This window comes from Pleurodeles waltl, chromosome 4_1, assembly GCF_031143425.1.
Source record: "Pleurodeles waltl isolate 20211129_DDA chromosome 4_1, aPleWal1.hap1.20221129, whole genome shotgun sequence".
In the NCBI taxonomy this organism is placed as follows: domain Eukaryota; kingdom Metazoa; phylum Chordata; class Amphibia; order Caudata; family Salamandridae; genus Pleurodeles; species Pleurodeles waltl.
The window spans coordinates 869,507,285-869,522,972 of record NC_090442.1 but is presented as its reverse complement, the minus strand read 5'-3'; the positions used below and the strand labels follow the sequence as shown (position 1 = coordinate 869,522,972).

The 15,688-nt window shown below is 43.1% G+C and overlaps 1 protein-coding gene across 1 annotated transcript in view; it reads right to left on the bottom strand.

Annotated features, from left to right (window-relative positions):
• The window catches only part of MGAT4C (MGAT4 family member C), a 943,730-nt gene extending 937,440 nt beyond the window's left edge, over nt 1-6,290 (bottom strand). Inside the window, exon 1 of the mRNA XM_069229623.1 lies at nt 6,008-6,290. The gene's annotated coding sequence lies outside the window, so the exon portion shown is untranslated. The remainder of the gene's footprint in view (nt 1-6,007) is intronic.
• Nucleotides 6,291-15,688: the final 9,398 nt, after the last annotated feature.

Genomic DNA, 15,688 nt, shown 5'->3' with positions numbered 1-15,688 from the left:
CTTGAACTAAAAGGGACTCCTCGGCGGAGAGTGCAGAAGGTCTCTTATCTGAACTGAAGAGACCCACTTACATGCTCGCTCTTTGACCAGCAGTTCCACAAACTACATCGTCCAATTGTTCAACTGGTAAACATCGAAGATAAATGTGGTTTACCAGATAGCAAAGGGAATTATACCTAGAGCATTTTTAAGCCAAAATAAAAGTCATGTTCATTTGCATTATAGTCAATGGTGTGCAAAGACTGGTATGTTATTTTTGTGTAATTATGTGAAATGATATTACACATAATTGCGTAAAAGGCAAATACAGCATTTGAAGCTATATTTTAGGGCAAACTGCCTCCGTGGATGCATGGATGCATTTTCGGCTAAAAAAGATAGCGCAAAAAAAAAAAAAAAACAAGCACTGCAAACAGCAGCCACTCACATTCTGGTCATTCGATAGTTCCCAAATGTTTGTACTACATTTTTACAGCCAAGTCACTTAATTAGTCAACGTAGTTTAATAGCGTATTTTGAGGAATTTTGCATAACAGGTATGACACAAAGTTATCAAAATTATGTGAGAATACACCCGTGTAACTTAAGTTTCTGCCAGGCCTAATGATAACGATCAAACACTTACCGAAGCTTGTTTGAGCCAAGTGGCAATGACAATCAGCACAGCGGTGACAGCACGTAGCTATCTAAAAAAATAGCAATGCTTTCTTCCTAAACTCATGTCTGACTTCTTCTTGTATGCTTTACCTATTCAGAATATGGGGAGGGGGCTAAAATACAACAAACTTAGACATGTAACCCTATTCAGAAAACTGGTAAAAGGCTATTTATTCATTTCGCAGTGGAACATCTTAAACTTAAATGTTACTTCTTTATCTTTTGAGAGCCATAAGATGGTAAAAGATACGATAAGAAAAATGCAAAGTGTACTGGTGGGGCTCGTGTTGTTCTTACACACGCAAAGAGTTATGGTATTAGTGATGTTTCATGAAAAGTCAACATTACTTATTGAGTCTGACTGTAGGGAAACAAATGCCTCATTGATACTAATTTTATTCCCAAAAGTACTTTTGTTTTCAAATCCAAAACTGGGCCCGAGTAGAGGGAATATGGAGGATTTAAGCTCTGGCGAGGGATTAGCGCATGGATGGCATGCATGGGTAGGGTGAGGGGAGAGCATGGAATGCCTGTCTTCACCTGGGTTCCTCACACCACGTACCTGTGTAGAAAAGGTTGTAATCTAGCTTTACTTGCAGAGGAAATCATCAGGCCCAAGCTATGGGCCCGTCAGTTGTTGCCCCACTGTTTGCAGTTCCGCAGGCACCAAAGCAGCAGTAACAATTAAGCTATGACTTTCTCAGCTTTCTGGTTCCAACCTTTTTTAAGGCAAGGGTTCACCGTATTTTACTCCTCTGAGCTACGTTGTAAATGTGATCACCACAAACCACCCGGAGTTTAACAAAGAGAGACTTGAAACACAAGAAGGCAGCATTTGTACAGCATGAAGGTTCTTTGAGTATAACTACAAAGTATGTGTCAATAAATATGGCTTTTTTGTGCACGGGTCTCACATGTACTCTTAGGTTAGTCCACAATAATGTTTTTTTACCCCCATACTCTGGTCTCTACGTTTTCCATGCACTGGACTGCATCCATTTCCACTCGGAAAGCAGTTCTACTAGTGCAAATGTCAGGATTTACGGCTGCTAAACATTTCCAAAGTGTGACCTAGTAGTTGTAAATCCATATACACCCAAGTAATATTACCCCAGGACAGCATACTGCAGTAGGAAACAGGCTACGGCTGGAGAGCTGGCTGTTCAATGAGTGTACAGCCTTGAAATTTTCGAACCCCTGCAAACACATTATTTTGCGGCCGTTCACCAACCTCTACTTAAATCGACCCTTTCCCGCCCTGGAAAAGGTCAAAGAAGGAATTTCAGGCTAAGGCCATAGCAAATCTTGTTTCAGTATGGGAAGGGAAGTGCAGCTAAAGTACAGAGATACTAGCTATCCTCGCAGAAGAAATGCCAATGCAAAAAAGTATTTTCCTTTGAATCAGGCCCATTCAGTTTAGAAGTCCTCCCAAAGTCACTTGTGCACTTTATTAGAGTTTTATGGACTAATCTTTTTCAAATACATTATACTAGCAAACGATAGGCTTGTCACCAGTAGGGTTGTGAAACTTTTTGTATACTCTGTCAATATTTTATGTAGTTCCAAATTTTCAGTTTTGGGAACATTAGGAAACTTGCCGTTGGGTCTTTTGAGTTATTCTGCACATTGCAAAGCGAATTTCACCAAACTATAAAATCATTTTCACCATATTGTGAAATAATTTTCATTCTCATCAAACCCAAACTAGATGGGAAAAAGTGCATAGGTGTTTTTCTCCGAACGTTCAGCACTTGCAGAGCTGTTCTATTCACAATGGCAAGGGATTGGAATTTTTCTCAGCAAGTTTAACTTTTGCCACATAAAGTGTTTCAAAACTCGTGAGTTGGGAAAACGTCTATAGAACTTAGCGATGGCTTTCACATACATTTAGTCCCCCGACCCCACCTTAATCTCACATGAAGGATTTCCTGGAGTGTGATGTCTCTGTAAGACTTTTCAAGCATCATATGTGCAGACAGAAATTCTGCAAACATATAATCTACCAGTGCTGCTGAACAACTTATTCTATAATGGCAAAAAAACTAATGTGACATCTATGGTTTTCATACCAACAGAAAAACTGTGTTCCTTTCTTAATAGCTGCCACATTGTAAAGTATGCTTTAGAGTGAAAAGGAAAGTCTCGTGGTACATTATTTTTTAACAATAAAACTTCCCCTCCCGCTCCAACATCACACCCACATTAAAAATAAAATATTTGTTACAGGGAATTAAAGTTTAACTTTTAACTTTGTAGCAATCAGCTTTCCACCACCACTGAACTTCTGCAGCAATCTTCTTGTGGTTTCATTTCAGCGATGTTAGGGGACAGAGGGTGGGGTCACTGATCTATTGTACAATATTGTATTTGCATCTATGCAACCCTGACGTGGTGCTGAAACGTTTTTCTTGGGTGGGCAGAAGGCTGCTCCAGAGGTTTTTCTTGGCTGGCAGGATGTGGGTCAGTAGTGAGGCCTATGTGGGAGATGCTTTGTTGTGGTTTGTGTCCTGCAACCTACCCAATGGGATTCTCTTATGGTGTCACCTGTGATTACATTTCAGCATGTCTCTGACTTGTCACAGACCCCAGTCTTCTCGAATACATTTAATGTGAAGGGGCTGGTGATGGAATGGAGCCTCATGCGAGAGGTCCGCCTGCGCGTAAGATAAACTGAAGGTGTAGATGACCTAGACAGTGACACCCTCACTGCTGTCATCTTAAAGCAAGATTTTTTTTTTTTTACTCACGGGCTCATTAAAACAAAAAAGTGTCAGTGAGGTCGGATCAGGTGGGACGGTCTCGTAGTTAAAAATAAATGTAGAAAGAAACTGTCTCTTTAAGGGGACTTAGTATTCATTAGCTCTGCCCAGTGCCTTCAAGCACAGATTTATCGCAGAACGTGCTCCTTTACTGAATGCTGCTTCAAGGTGACAGATGTTGTTACACATGAAAAAGACAGCGCATGAATACAGTTGTGGTTGAATGCTGATTACGGGAGTCCTTGACTCTCACGCAGCACACATCACACAAAACTCCATCTATAGCGCGCACATACTCAAGCAATTAAGCCCACTGCACTTCCACTGCCAAATAAACGGGGAAAACTTCTGGCATCTCAGCTCTCAGTGACTGCTTGTGTAAAATACATATTTACCAGTTAATATAAGACAGAGACTAATTTTCTCCCAGGCCACACCGCACCTATGAAATTGAACCAGGAAGTGCCCGGAGCGAAAACTGCTGAACTGAGACATCGCAATAATGTAAAAATGACCAAACTCAAAGGTGTTCACTTCAGAAAGGTGATTATCTGAGTTATGCTCACGTCACTGAGTTATCTCGCTTGCCAAGACCAGTGAAGAATCAAAAACGGAGCAAGTTTGCAACTTAACGCTGTCCTGCTAAGCATCACTGCTACTTGCCAGTAGAAAATGTCAATTAATTTGCATATTAAAGGTCGTTTGCATAGTAAAATAGTTCTCTTTTGTACAATTGGCTCCTCTTGCTAACCTCCGCGTGCGTAAAACTCATCTGCAAAATAGAAGGTCGAGTGAGAATTCCAAAACCTAATGGAAATGACATTTCCAACTGGCGCTGTTCAGTACATGTTGGCATTTCTGTGCTGGCAGACGAGCAAATAATGGTTTGTGGGAAGCACGGACAGGTGCGTTCGACTCAGAGTGACTTTCCCAAGCTCATTAAAAGATAGCATCTCTAACGTGTCCAACGGAAAATGCAGATATGCCTTGATGGATGGAGGAAGAAAGCCTGCATGTTTAATTATTTTAACAGCCATGAAGGAATCAATAAGGAGTACAAAAACAGCTTGCGGTCAATAAGCGAGCACCTAGAAAGAAGTTATTAAAACGCCATTACGTCTAGTGACGCATGACAGGAACCACGCAGGGACGTGAGGCAAGGAAGGGAGGCGCGGAGGAGCTGAAGCTGGACAAGGCTTATGCGGGGAGCAGGACGTTGTGAAGTATGCTCAGACAACTCTGTCTACTACAGCATGCACTTCAGAAGCTTTTGTGAAACTCAGCCTCTCATCCTTCATAGGTCAATAATAAAACGAGCATCACTAATTTGAGTTACATGACTTTTTCTTAGTGCCTCGGACAATTTCTATATAAAGGGAGCCACACATCTAGTAAACCAGAACACGTGACATTCATGCAGAACTGACTATTCAGATAGCTTCCAGACTGAGTACTAACTGGTTCTGAGCTACTTTTTGGAACTCTGCTTCACTAGGCAATCAAAAGGTAAGGCACAACTTGGGAGGTGGCCAATTATTCTACGATAACGTCCTTTGGAACGTTCATGAATGCTATACGGGGACTAGCCTGCATTAGCTGTTTAACCCACTGATCCCACTGGCTGGAAAGTGTTCAGAAAGATTTTCGACACAGATTCCACTAAATCCCTTACATTCTGACAGTCATCCAAACTGACCCCAGGAAAAAACGCTGAAACAGACTCACTGCGGTGCTGCGCAACGTAATAAGTAGAAGTCCACAGCAGTGTGAAGGATGAAGGAAATGGCTAGGAAGGTTTCGCAGATTTCAGTGAATCCCGTGCGCGAGAATAATTGCCACTGCTCCTTCTCTGAACTTGGTGTGTCCTGCAGCATCCCCCATTGTAGGCTGCTCTTGACGAGACTGGCAGGCTATTGGATTTTTCACACAGTCGCCCCTGCGCTCCCTCAGTCAATTAAATACCTTTATCGCATCTGATTTGTCAGTGTCAGTGTCAGACCTAATCTCCGAAATTCCCACCAGCTCGGGAGTTTTAAGGGCCCTTTCTACAAAAATAGAAAGACTGCTGCGGCGCGTGTGAAGTAGGAGACACGACGTGGAAAAGCAGCGGCGCCGGCAGTCCTGCGAAAAGTGTGCGTGAATTGTGCTAGGAGGCGTGGAGCAGACAACGTGTTGAAAACATCCCTAGGGCAAGAGGGCATCTAGAACAGGGCACGGGGTGCTACATTTAGGGTTGTCCAACCTGAAAGTGCGGGTCACGGTTTCTCCAACCATTTTTTTAAATGAATACTGAACATTTCGAGGGAGAACTTACATTTCATGGGAATAGGGTTCATATGGGTAAAACTATACTGTCAAAGTCACAGTTACGGTACATTACCCCACCATGTAGCACACTGTCACCTGCGTATGTAATATCTGTCAAGCTTAAAAAAAATAAAACTGTTGTGGTACCACTGCGTCTAAGAAACAAATACCGTGCGCATTCTATATGGTCTGCTAAACTCAGACTCACGGGGCAATATTTCTTTGTAAGTACAAGTTCACAATGTACCCCCATACAATACCCGTGCAGCCGCCAAACACTGTACCTTTAAGCCCTGCCAAGAGCAGCACTGCCCGGAGTACGCAAGCTCTCCCCGAGCATCCCCGTCTCTCCAGCTGAACCCCGGCGAATCTGCAGAAGAGGATCCAGCCAGAGACTTGGCGCGCCGGAAAAAGGAGCTGGACCGGCTCGGTGCAGCAGAGGGATCCCGCGGCCTCACACCGAAGAGAGATAATTGGCTTTCAATGAAGATATGTAAACATCCATCATCCTGGCACGGGCGCTGGAGCTGGGAGCCAGCTCAGCTGTTCTCCAGCATGTACTAGTCTGGGAGCTGATGTCACACGCCATCATCCCCGGCTGCTTCCCATTGGCTTCCCCGGCAGTACCTGCAATCAGATCTTAACCCTGCCGTGTAAGTGACAGCTGAGAGGTCTGATCTCTGGCAGGGGCGCAGGCGAGGAGGGAGCGGGGGCAGCCCTTAGTCCAGCAGGGCATTTCAAGAACTCCTCCTAAAACCCGTTTAATTGGGCTAATTTAATAAGAGCCCCAAAGAACGAAGAGAGCCCCACCCCAAGTGTTTATTTTGACTTGAATGGACTGCTGTATAATATCCCAGAGTCATCATGGGACATATTTAAGAGCTCCTAGCGACACCTTAGCACCGCCATATCGTCATTTTTTACACTAAGGCGGCGCTAGAGTGGCTTTACTGCCAATTTGTAACCACTTGCCCCACATTATGCCTGTGCCAGGTGTAATGTATGCAAGGGGGCTGTTCTGACTCTAGGAGGCCCGCAAAAATGGCGCAGTGAAATTTCAAAGATTGCACTGCACCATTTTTTGAATCATTTTTAATGCCTGCTGAGAGCAAGTGTTAAAGTGCCGCTCCCATAGTAACCTATGGGCCTACTTGCACTTTGGTGCACTAGTGTCAACATTTTTTACGCTAGTGTAGCAAAGCGCCACAGTAACATAAAAAAATTGACACTACTGTGCTAATGACTGTCATGGTGTGCCGTATTATAAATGTGGCGCAACTGTAGTCTTGTTAGGTACCGGTAGGGGGGGGGGGGGGCGCAAGAAAAATGGTGCATCATAGCTGATGCACCACTTTTTCTTAAATATGGGCTCATTTTTCCCCAAAATATATTGTCAGACTTTTTTCCAAATTTAGTTGCCTGATAATAACAATCTCTTACCAACCCTCACTCCGTGGCGCTCATGCAGGCACAAGAAGAGTTAGTCCCATGGCAGCCGTGGGGCTGGGTCAGAACCATCCACATGCCATATCATTGTGTCCTTGGCTTTGACTACCAGGTCAGCAGTGCTGCAATGGAGTGGGAGCTGGCCAGATTCTGTCTGCAATTCTTGAGCTAGAACTGGGTTGTATGTCAGCACCAGAGATCATCTAGACTGTGGCCTGGTGCCATGTGCCAACACAGAGAGCAGTGTCCCCAAGCATTCGGAGACCTTCACTGAGGGGAGGTACATCATGCCCTTATTTCAATTTCAAATGTGATGGTTGTATAATGTCTCACTTGAAGAGTAATCTAATTCCCTTTCTGTCCAACAGGTATTCTGTCTGGGAAAAGTCAGAGGAGCACAGGTGGGACCTCACAACTGGCTGTTACACCCAGAAGTCCATCAGAGGAAACACATACACTCTTTGGAGTATCACTTCTCAAAAAATTAACAGACGTAGATATTTTATAGCATTTTTTTACTTTCTCAGGCACTCGGTTTAGGTTAGATATACTATTCTCAATACACTCTGTAGAAATGCTAGCCGTTGTAATTGTAACTGTAAAGTGTGTTTATGTAGCGCTTAATACCTCTGACGAGGCTTTGAAGTGCTTTGCAGCAAGTAGCGTGCTACTCTTGAACCTGAGGTTAGAGCTAAGAAGGTAGTAGATTAGTAAAACATCTTTTTTTCCCTTCCTTGTGGATTACTTGGGTTAAGTGTGTTAAGTTAATGCTCATTGAGATCTCACACATCTACTGTAATTATTTTGAAAGGGATAGAATAATTGAAGTGAATTAGTAAAGAAAAGAAGTGAGCTGTTATTCAGAGTGGCAGACACGTTCTATGATTAGTTGGATAAATTCGATAAAGGAAGAAAGACAATGGAAAGGGTGTTTGAGAGTCCACAGTAGCCAGAGAGGTTTGACATGCGTCAAAGAGTGGAGGAATAAGCAGAGGTCGAAAAGGAAATTATAATTAATATTTTTATTTCCCCCAGTAAGTAAACAATAATATATAAATATGTAGAGATGTACCCACACATCTAAATATATATGCATACATAGTATACACATAAACACATTATAAATGTCCAATTTTCTGTATAAGGCACAAGTTCCATTATATAATATAAACACCCAATATGTATGTACATGTGATGCTTACACGGTCAGACATTCATATGTGTGTTATGCAGAAATACACATATATATATATATATATATATGTATATATATATATATATATATATATATATATATATATATATATATATATAGTTAAACACTTAGACATACTTTCCTCATAATCATATTTTTACACTGTGATATATGTGTATTTGCACGTGTATTTGCACCTACCTAAGTACACAGTCATCTAGGTATACATTAACTGTATGAAATGATATACATATATACGCTAAGCAGAAATATATACTTACTGTTTGTAATTTTTTCTCTAAATATGTTTCATAACAGAAAATAATGTATACATGTATACAAACAAAACCATATATCTAAATGTCTAAAAATAATTAAATATATACATGCAAACATATATGTGTTACATTTAATAATATAGATATATACATACAAACATATATGTATCACATTTAATATTATTTCTGTGCAGTGAACTGATTCTATGCATCTACACTCCTTTGTACTTACATATAATTACATGGGCAAGCATAGAAATTTATGTTGCAAATAATTATACACAGGCACATTTTATTTATTTATTGATTTTTAAATATCTAAAATATATTGTTATCCTCTTACAGGTACAATTCCTATGATCATATTTACATACCCAGACATATACTCATTATCATAGAAAAGAGCATACATTTACATACAGTCATCTCATTTACACATTATTACTATACAGTTACATACTTATATCTTTATTGCGTATCTCCGGAAAGGTTTCAACACATCTTGACTCACGCATGCATGTCTATTAAACACTATGATCCTCATTAAGACCCTGGCAGTCTTTTGACTGCCAGGGTAAATGTGGCAATATCATTGCCAATAGGCTGGTGGTGTATACTGCTACATTATAAGTGTGGCGGGTTGGCTGCTGTCAACCCACCACATCTCCACTCATACCGCCATGGGGGTGTGAACCGCCGGGCCGGAGATGTACAACTCTGACCCAGCGGTCAACAGCAGACCGCTGCCGGCATTATGAGCCGGCCTACCGCCATGGTTTCTGCGGCGGTAGCACTGCCCCCAAAACCATGGCAGTACTGCTACAGTTGACAGGGAATTCCTTCCCTGACACCGGTAGAGGGCTCCCCCACCCCCCAGCAAGCACCTGACCCCTTCACCCCTCTACACACATAGCACTCCCACCCCCTACACACATAGTGCCCCACCCCCATTCACACATAGCACCCCCCACCTCCCTCGCAGCATACATGCACACACACCTACACACACTACGCATACACACATTCACCTCCACTTTCAGACACACATCCACTCACACTCATCCATGCACGCATTCACTCACACTCATCCATACATGCATTCACTCACACATACTGACACACATTCAGGCATGCATCCACACAAACATACTCACACGCATACTCACACGCATATACACTGACATGCAGACATGCACTCACTGCAACATTCATACATGCATTCACTCACATGCATACAACCCTGCAAACACCACAACACTCACAGATGCATTCACTCACGCACACACACATTCATACACACTGGCAGACAACACATACAACACCCCCCACCCACCCCATCCCCGTCGGACTCCCAACTTACCTTGTCCAGCGAGAAGGTTGTCCGGCAGGGAGCGGGAAGGGGTGCTGCTACCGTTGACAGCACCCCGCCAGCAGGACACCACCAGGCCATATTTATGGTCTTAATGCGGCTTGCGGCACCCTTCTGGTGAGCGGTGCAGGTGGTAACACCGCCCAGGCACCTCCGACTGCCAGCATGGATATTGTGGGATTTCCACCCACAGTGTGGCGGGAATACAGCAGTACCAATTATATGGCGGGCAGAAGACTGCCAGCAGTGGCGGTCTTCTGGCACCCGTGGCTTCAGCGGTCCTAAGAAAAGACCGCCAAAGTCATAATGAGGGCCTATATGTATACATACAATATATCACTTGTTTAATCATTTAGTGTTGTGCTTATGTTGAATATTAAATATGTATAGGCACAAACAGACATATAGATGCATATGTGTTCTCATACACAGATAGAGAACAGAGCAATCCCTATACAAAGTACAGACCTAAACATTCCTGCATATGTATATATCCATAATGACATTTACGTATACAGTTGTTACATTTATATACTGTTTGTATATTTTTAATACTATAAACATTTTGTTTTTAAATGTATAGCTTTCATTTCTTGTGCCTACTATTGATGTACATCTTTTTTCGTGTATAGTGTGGTAATATAGGAAAGAGCCACATCTTGACTAATCTTTTGAGGCTAAGAGGGTTGTTAGTGGGTCTTATGCTTTGGTGTTGTGAATTCCATAGTTTGATTGTGTTGGAAAATAGCCGTCTCTGAAGGGTCACCCCAAACGTTTTGCCTTCCTCGTCCTCTTTTTCTGACCTAGCTTTTGTTGGCTTCAGGACTCTGGGCACTTTACCACTGCCAACCAGTGCTAAAGTGCATATACTCTCTTCCTAAAATGTGGTAACATTGGCTCATACCCAATTTGAATATTTAATTTACCTATAAGTCCCTAGTAAAGTGCACTAGGAGGGCCCAGGGCCTGTGAATTAAATGCTACCAGTGGGCCAGCAGCACTGATTGTGATACCCACATAAGTAGCCCCTTAACCATCTCTCAGGTCTGCCATTGTCAGGCCAGTGTGTACAGTTTTACTGCCACTTCAACATGATATTTAAAGCTACTTGCCAAGACTTCAATTCCCCCTTTAAGTCAGTCCTAAGGTAGACCCCAGGTAGCCAATAGGGCTGGGTGCTATGTAAGTAAAAGGCAGGACATGAACCTATACATTTTACTTGTCCTGATAGTGAAAAAACTTCCAAAGTCAGTTTTTCACTACTGTGAAGCCTCCTCCTCTCATAGACCAGCATTAGAGATCTGCCTGTCTCTCATCCATTTCTTGTCTGTGTTGATTGACAGCTCCCCTTGTTCATTCCACTCAGACAGCCATAAGCACAGGACACTCAGCTGCATCTGCATTCATCTGCATTAAGATGGGTTTCTCTGTGCAGGATGGATGGAGGGACTCTCTATTATACTTCAAAGGCTGGTGGCCTGCCCTCACACAAAGGACTGATACACCCCCACAGGGCTACCAACAGATAGGGCTGGCTTGAAAGAGGAGCTTGTGCACTTCAAAACCCCTCTTTGAAGATTCCTCCACTCTAAAGGCTCTTTTGGGTATATATACTGAGTCTGTGACCCCACCAAATAAAAAACTTCTCGATCTACAACTGGATTCTGTCAAAAGGACTGCTGAGCTGCCCAAAGGACTCATCTGGACTGCTTTTCTAGAAGGACTGCAATCCTGCTTGTTGACTTGCTGCCTGCTGCTCCCTGACTCTGCTGGAAGGACTTTGCCTTCCTCCACAAGTGCTCTCCAAGGGCTTGGATTGAGCTTGCCTCCTGTTTCCGAATCTCAGGGCTAACAAAGACTTCATCTACTAGCTCCTAGCTAGCCCACCAACTTTAGCGACTCCAGAACCGGTGCTGCTGTCTGACACTGCTGCCTGCTCCGGCTCTGTGGTCCTCTCTGAACGCAACAACCGTGGCCTGCAAAAAAAGCCAGAGTTCACTGAAAGTGTGATTGTGCGGTGTGATTGTGACACTGTGAAGTCAGCACATCGCGTAGTGACCTGCTAGACTCATCAACTGTGCTGGGTCACAAGGAATCAACGCCTCACCACTGATGCCGCATCATCACCCCTGCAACTGAATGTAACAGATGCCTGTGTAGCAGTAAGGAAACAATGCCTCATCTCCCTGGCCGCAGCCAGGTTCCGATGCCGCAGCGGCCCTATTGACACCTCATCTCCCTGATTCTGTGCTATGTCCTTGTTTCCTCATTTTCCAAAGGTACTGTGCCTGGGGTCCGTGCGACTCCGTGACTGGCCTGCAATCCCCTGCAATTAGTGTCAGACTGTTGGGAACGACATCCTTATGATGTCCAAATAGCCCGACTTGGAGCTATTGTGTGTCTAAGCGCTATAATAGGATTTAATCTTGCAAAATTCATAACTTTACTTGTTTACATTGGATTCTTGACATTTTGGTCTTATTTTACCTAGATAAATATTATCTATTTTCCTAAGCTGGTGTGGAGTACTTTTTATGGTGTTTTCACGGTGTTACTGTATGAGTTATTGCACAAATACTTTACACATTGCCTTTTGAGTTAAGCCAGCCTGCTCTTTGCCAAGCTACCGGAGGGTGTACACAGGATAATTTAGGTTGTGTTATGACTTACTCTGACTAAGATTGTGGTCCCTACTTGGACAAGATGCATATCTCTGCCAACTAGAGACCCAATTTCTAACAGGCTGCATCGAGAGAGAAAAATGTTCCACATATGTTTTTTTATCTTTCATGTTGCAATTTTGAAGCAGCTTGGCAGTCTAGAGTAGAGGTTGCTCTGTTGTATGTATTTCGTTGTTTTCATCCTGATAAAAGGTCCTTTGCCATGTATTGCTTTCTGGATGATACAGAAAACCTTGAAGGTGGATCTTCTGGCAACTACTAACCATGACGGCTCTTAAGGCAGGGGAGATACACTTGTGGCTTTACACATAGATGTAGCCTGGCAGCAGATTTCTGAATCCTCTGTAATCTTCTCATAGTTGTTAGAGGTAAGCCTTGCTATACGCCATTGACGTAATCAAGTTTAATAGGATACAAGAGATAGTTGCTTTGACCAAGTGGGTAATACTTGGTGTGGGACAATCCATCGCAGGGATTTCATTATAGGAAAGTGTGATCTGACTACTTCATCCACTTGAGCATTCATTGTCAGCTTGGAGTCTAAGATAATTCCATGGTTGGTTTGTTACATTTCTCAGACATTTTTGGTGGTGGTCCCCGATCATCAGACCAGGTGCAGCAAGGGTCATACATTTTCCAGTCAATACAGATGAGTACTTGAGTTTTTGATGCATTCCCTATGAGGTGGCTCCATGTCAACCACTGACCAATGGCCGAGGGGCAACTGAAGATTTTGGAGTTTCTAATGTCTTTGGGGCTTTCCAATTTAAGAAGTATCTACATGTCATTTGTGCAGTTATAGACGGTGTACTCAAAATACTTGAAAATTCCCAGTAATGATTTCATGTAGCCATTGAAGAGAGGGTAAGATGGTTGAGCCTTGAGGGACTCCTGCTTCTATGCTGTAGGTTTTGGATGATAAGGTAGTAATGTGGATGACATTTGTTCTATTGTGTAGGTAGGATGTGATCCAAGCAAGAGCGGTACCCTCTATGCTGGCTTCGTCAACTCTTTAGATTAATTTGTGATGATTGACTGTCGAAGGCAGCTGAAAGATCCAAGAAAAGTATGGCAGCAACCCCATTCTGGTCTACTGTGTTTGAAGGGCTATCCCAGATGGCAATAAGGGCAGATTTAGTTCCTCTTCATGGACAAAATCCTGTTTGGAAGTCAGAAGGCAGGGACTTTCTGCAATTAACTATGACATCTGGCTGAAGACTTTTCTTTCTCTAAGTTTGCACATGAATGATTAGTTTAACATAGAGCTGTAGTTGCTGGGGCTTGAAGGCCTAGGTTTGTTTTCTATAATAATGGATGTATGTTTGCCTTTTTAAGTCTTCTGGAAAAACTCCTGTTGTTAAGAAACAGTTAGTGAGTGTTCTGACTGAGGTGGTTATGAAGTCTGTGTTACACAGGACAGTGCTTCAACATTTTTCGTGTGAGTAAGTGATCCTTTTAGCATGTTCAATCCAATTTTTTTCTGACTGATACTGGTGGAAACTGATCCTAACTGTGCCCTAGGTTCTGCTAACCAGGCCCAGGGCCAGTGCTCTCAATAAAACGTATATGATAAAATGGTACACTTACAATTAGCAATGACAGACTCCTTCCTGTAAGTCCCTAGTAGATAATAGGGCAAAGGGGATTCAGATCACCTATAGGTCTCTAGTATAAAATAGGACAGGGAAGCTTAGAATCTCAGTAGATTTCCTGCACTGGAGTGTGAACTGCTGTGTTACCTGCTGTCATTTTTAAAGGCAGCCCTGCCTTGCAGACTGTCTTTAAAAAGTAAAATGTGCATAAATTCGACTTTGGAATTAAACTTACTTCCAAAGTGCTAATTAAACTTATTCGTACATATAAGCCACCCCTAAGGACTCTCCTAGGCCCCAGGGGTTGAGTGCCATGCAACTATATGCTGGAACCGGTTGGTGAGCAATTTCTTTTGGCCCAACATGTCCACCAAAATGAAGGAGTTTGGTAGCTCCTGTGCAACCTCTAAAGCCAGTGGCAAGACAGGGGACAAACCAAAGGCTCCCTTGATACCACTTCCAGTGGTTGGGACTCCCTTTGAAAAGTTGGGGTAGACATTGTTGGTCCCTTAAATCCACCAACTGCATCAGAGAACACGTATATCTTGGTAGTAGTGGACGATGCCACAAGGTATCCTGATTCAATTCCTCTCAGAACAGTCACTGCACCTTCACTGCACTAGGTCCCTACTTGGTGTATTCACCAGAGTGAGTTTCCCAAAGAATTTTGTTTCAGATAGGGGCACACATTTCATGTCCAGCTATCCGGAGGCGATGTGAGAAGAATGTGGTGTTACCTACAATTTCACCATCCCATATTACCCCCCAAAAATGGTCTGGTGGAAAGATTCAATGAGACCCTAAAGGGCATGATCAACTGTTTGTCTGACAAACTCAGGAGGAGGTAAGATGCTCTCCTACCCTGCCTATTGTTTGCCTACAGGGAGGTTCCACTAAAAGGGGTTGGCTTTAGTCACTTTGAATTGTTGTTTGGGCACTCTGTAGGAAACCCATTGGGCCTGGTAAGAGGGTCTTGGGAAAAGCATCTCAAGGAAGCCAAGGACAATATGCCGGACTATGTAATAGGCCTGAGGTCTTGCATGGCAGAGTACTTGTACAAAGCAAGCAGAAATTTTGAGGCCAGCCAAGAGCTCATGAAGCATTTGACCTGAGAATAAACCAGGACAAATGGTGTGGGAATTGGAGCATGTGGTTCCTAGGGCCCTCCAAGACAAGTTGACTGGCCTCTATCCAGTCCTAGAGAAAAAGGGTGAAATTACCTATTTGATAGACTTTAACACCCCCAGGAACCCAACAGGGTCTTGCCTTTCAATAGACTGAAATCCCACCAAGACAGGGCAGAAATGACTAAGCTGATGGTCCGAGATAAAAGAGGAGAAGAGGAAATTGAGCCACTGCCAGACTTTCTCTCACACAATGTGCAAGATGGGTCAGTGGAGGGAG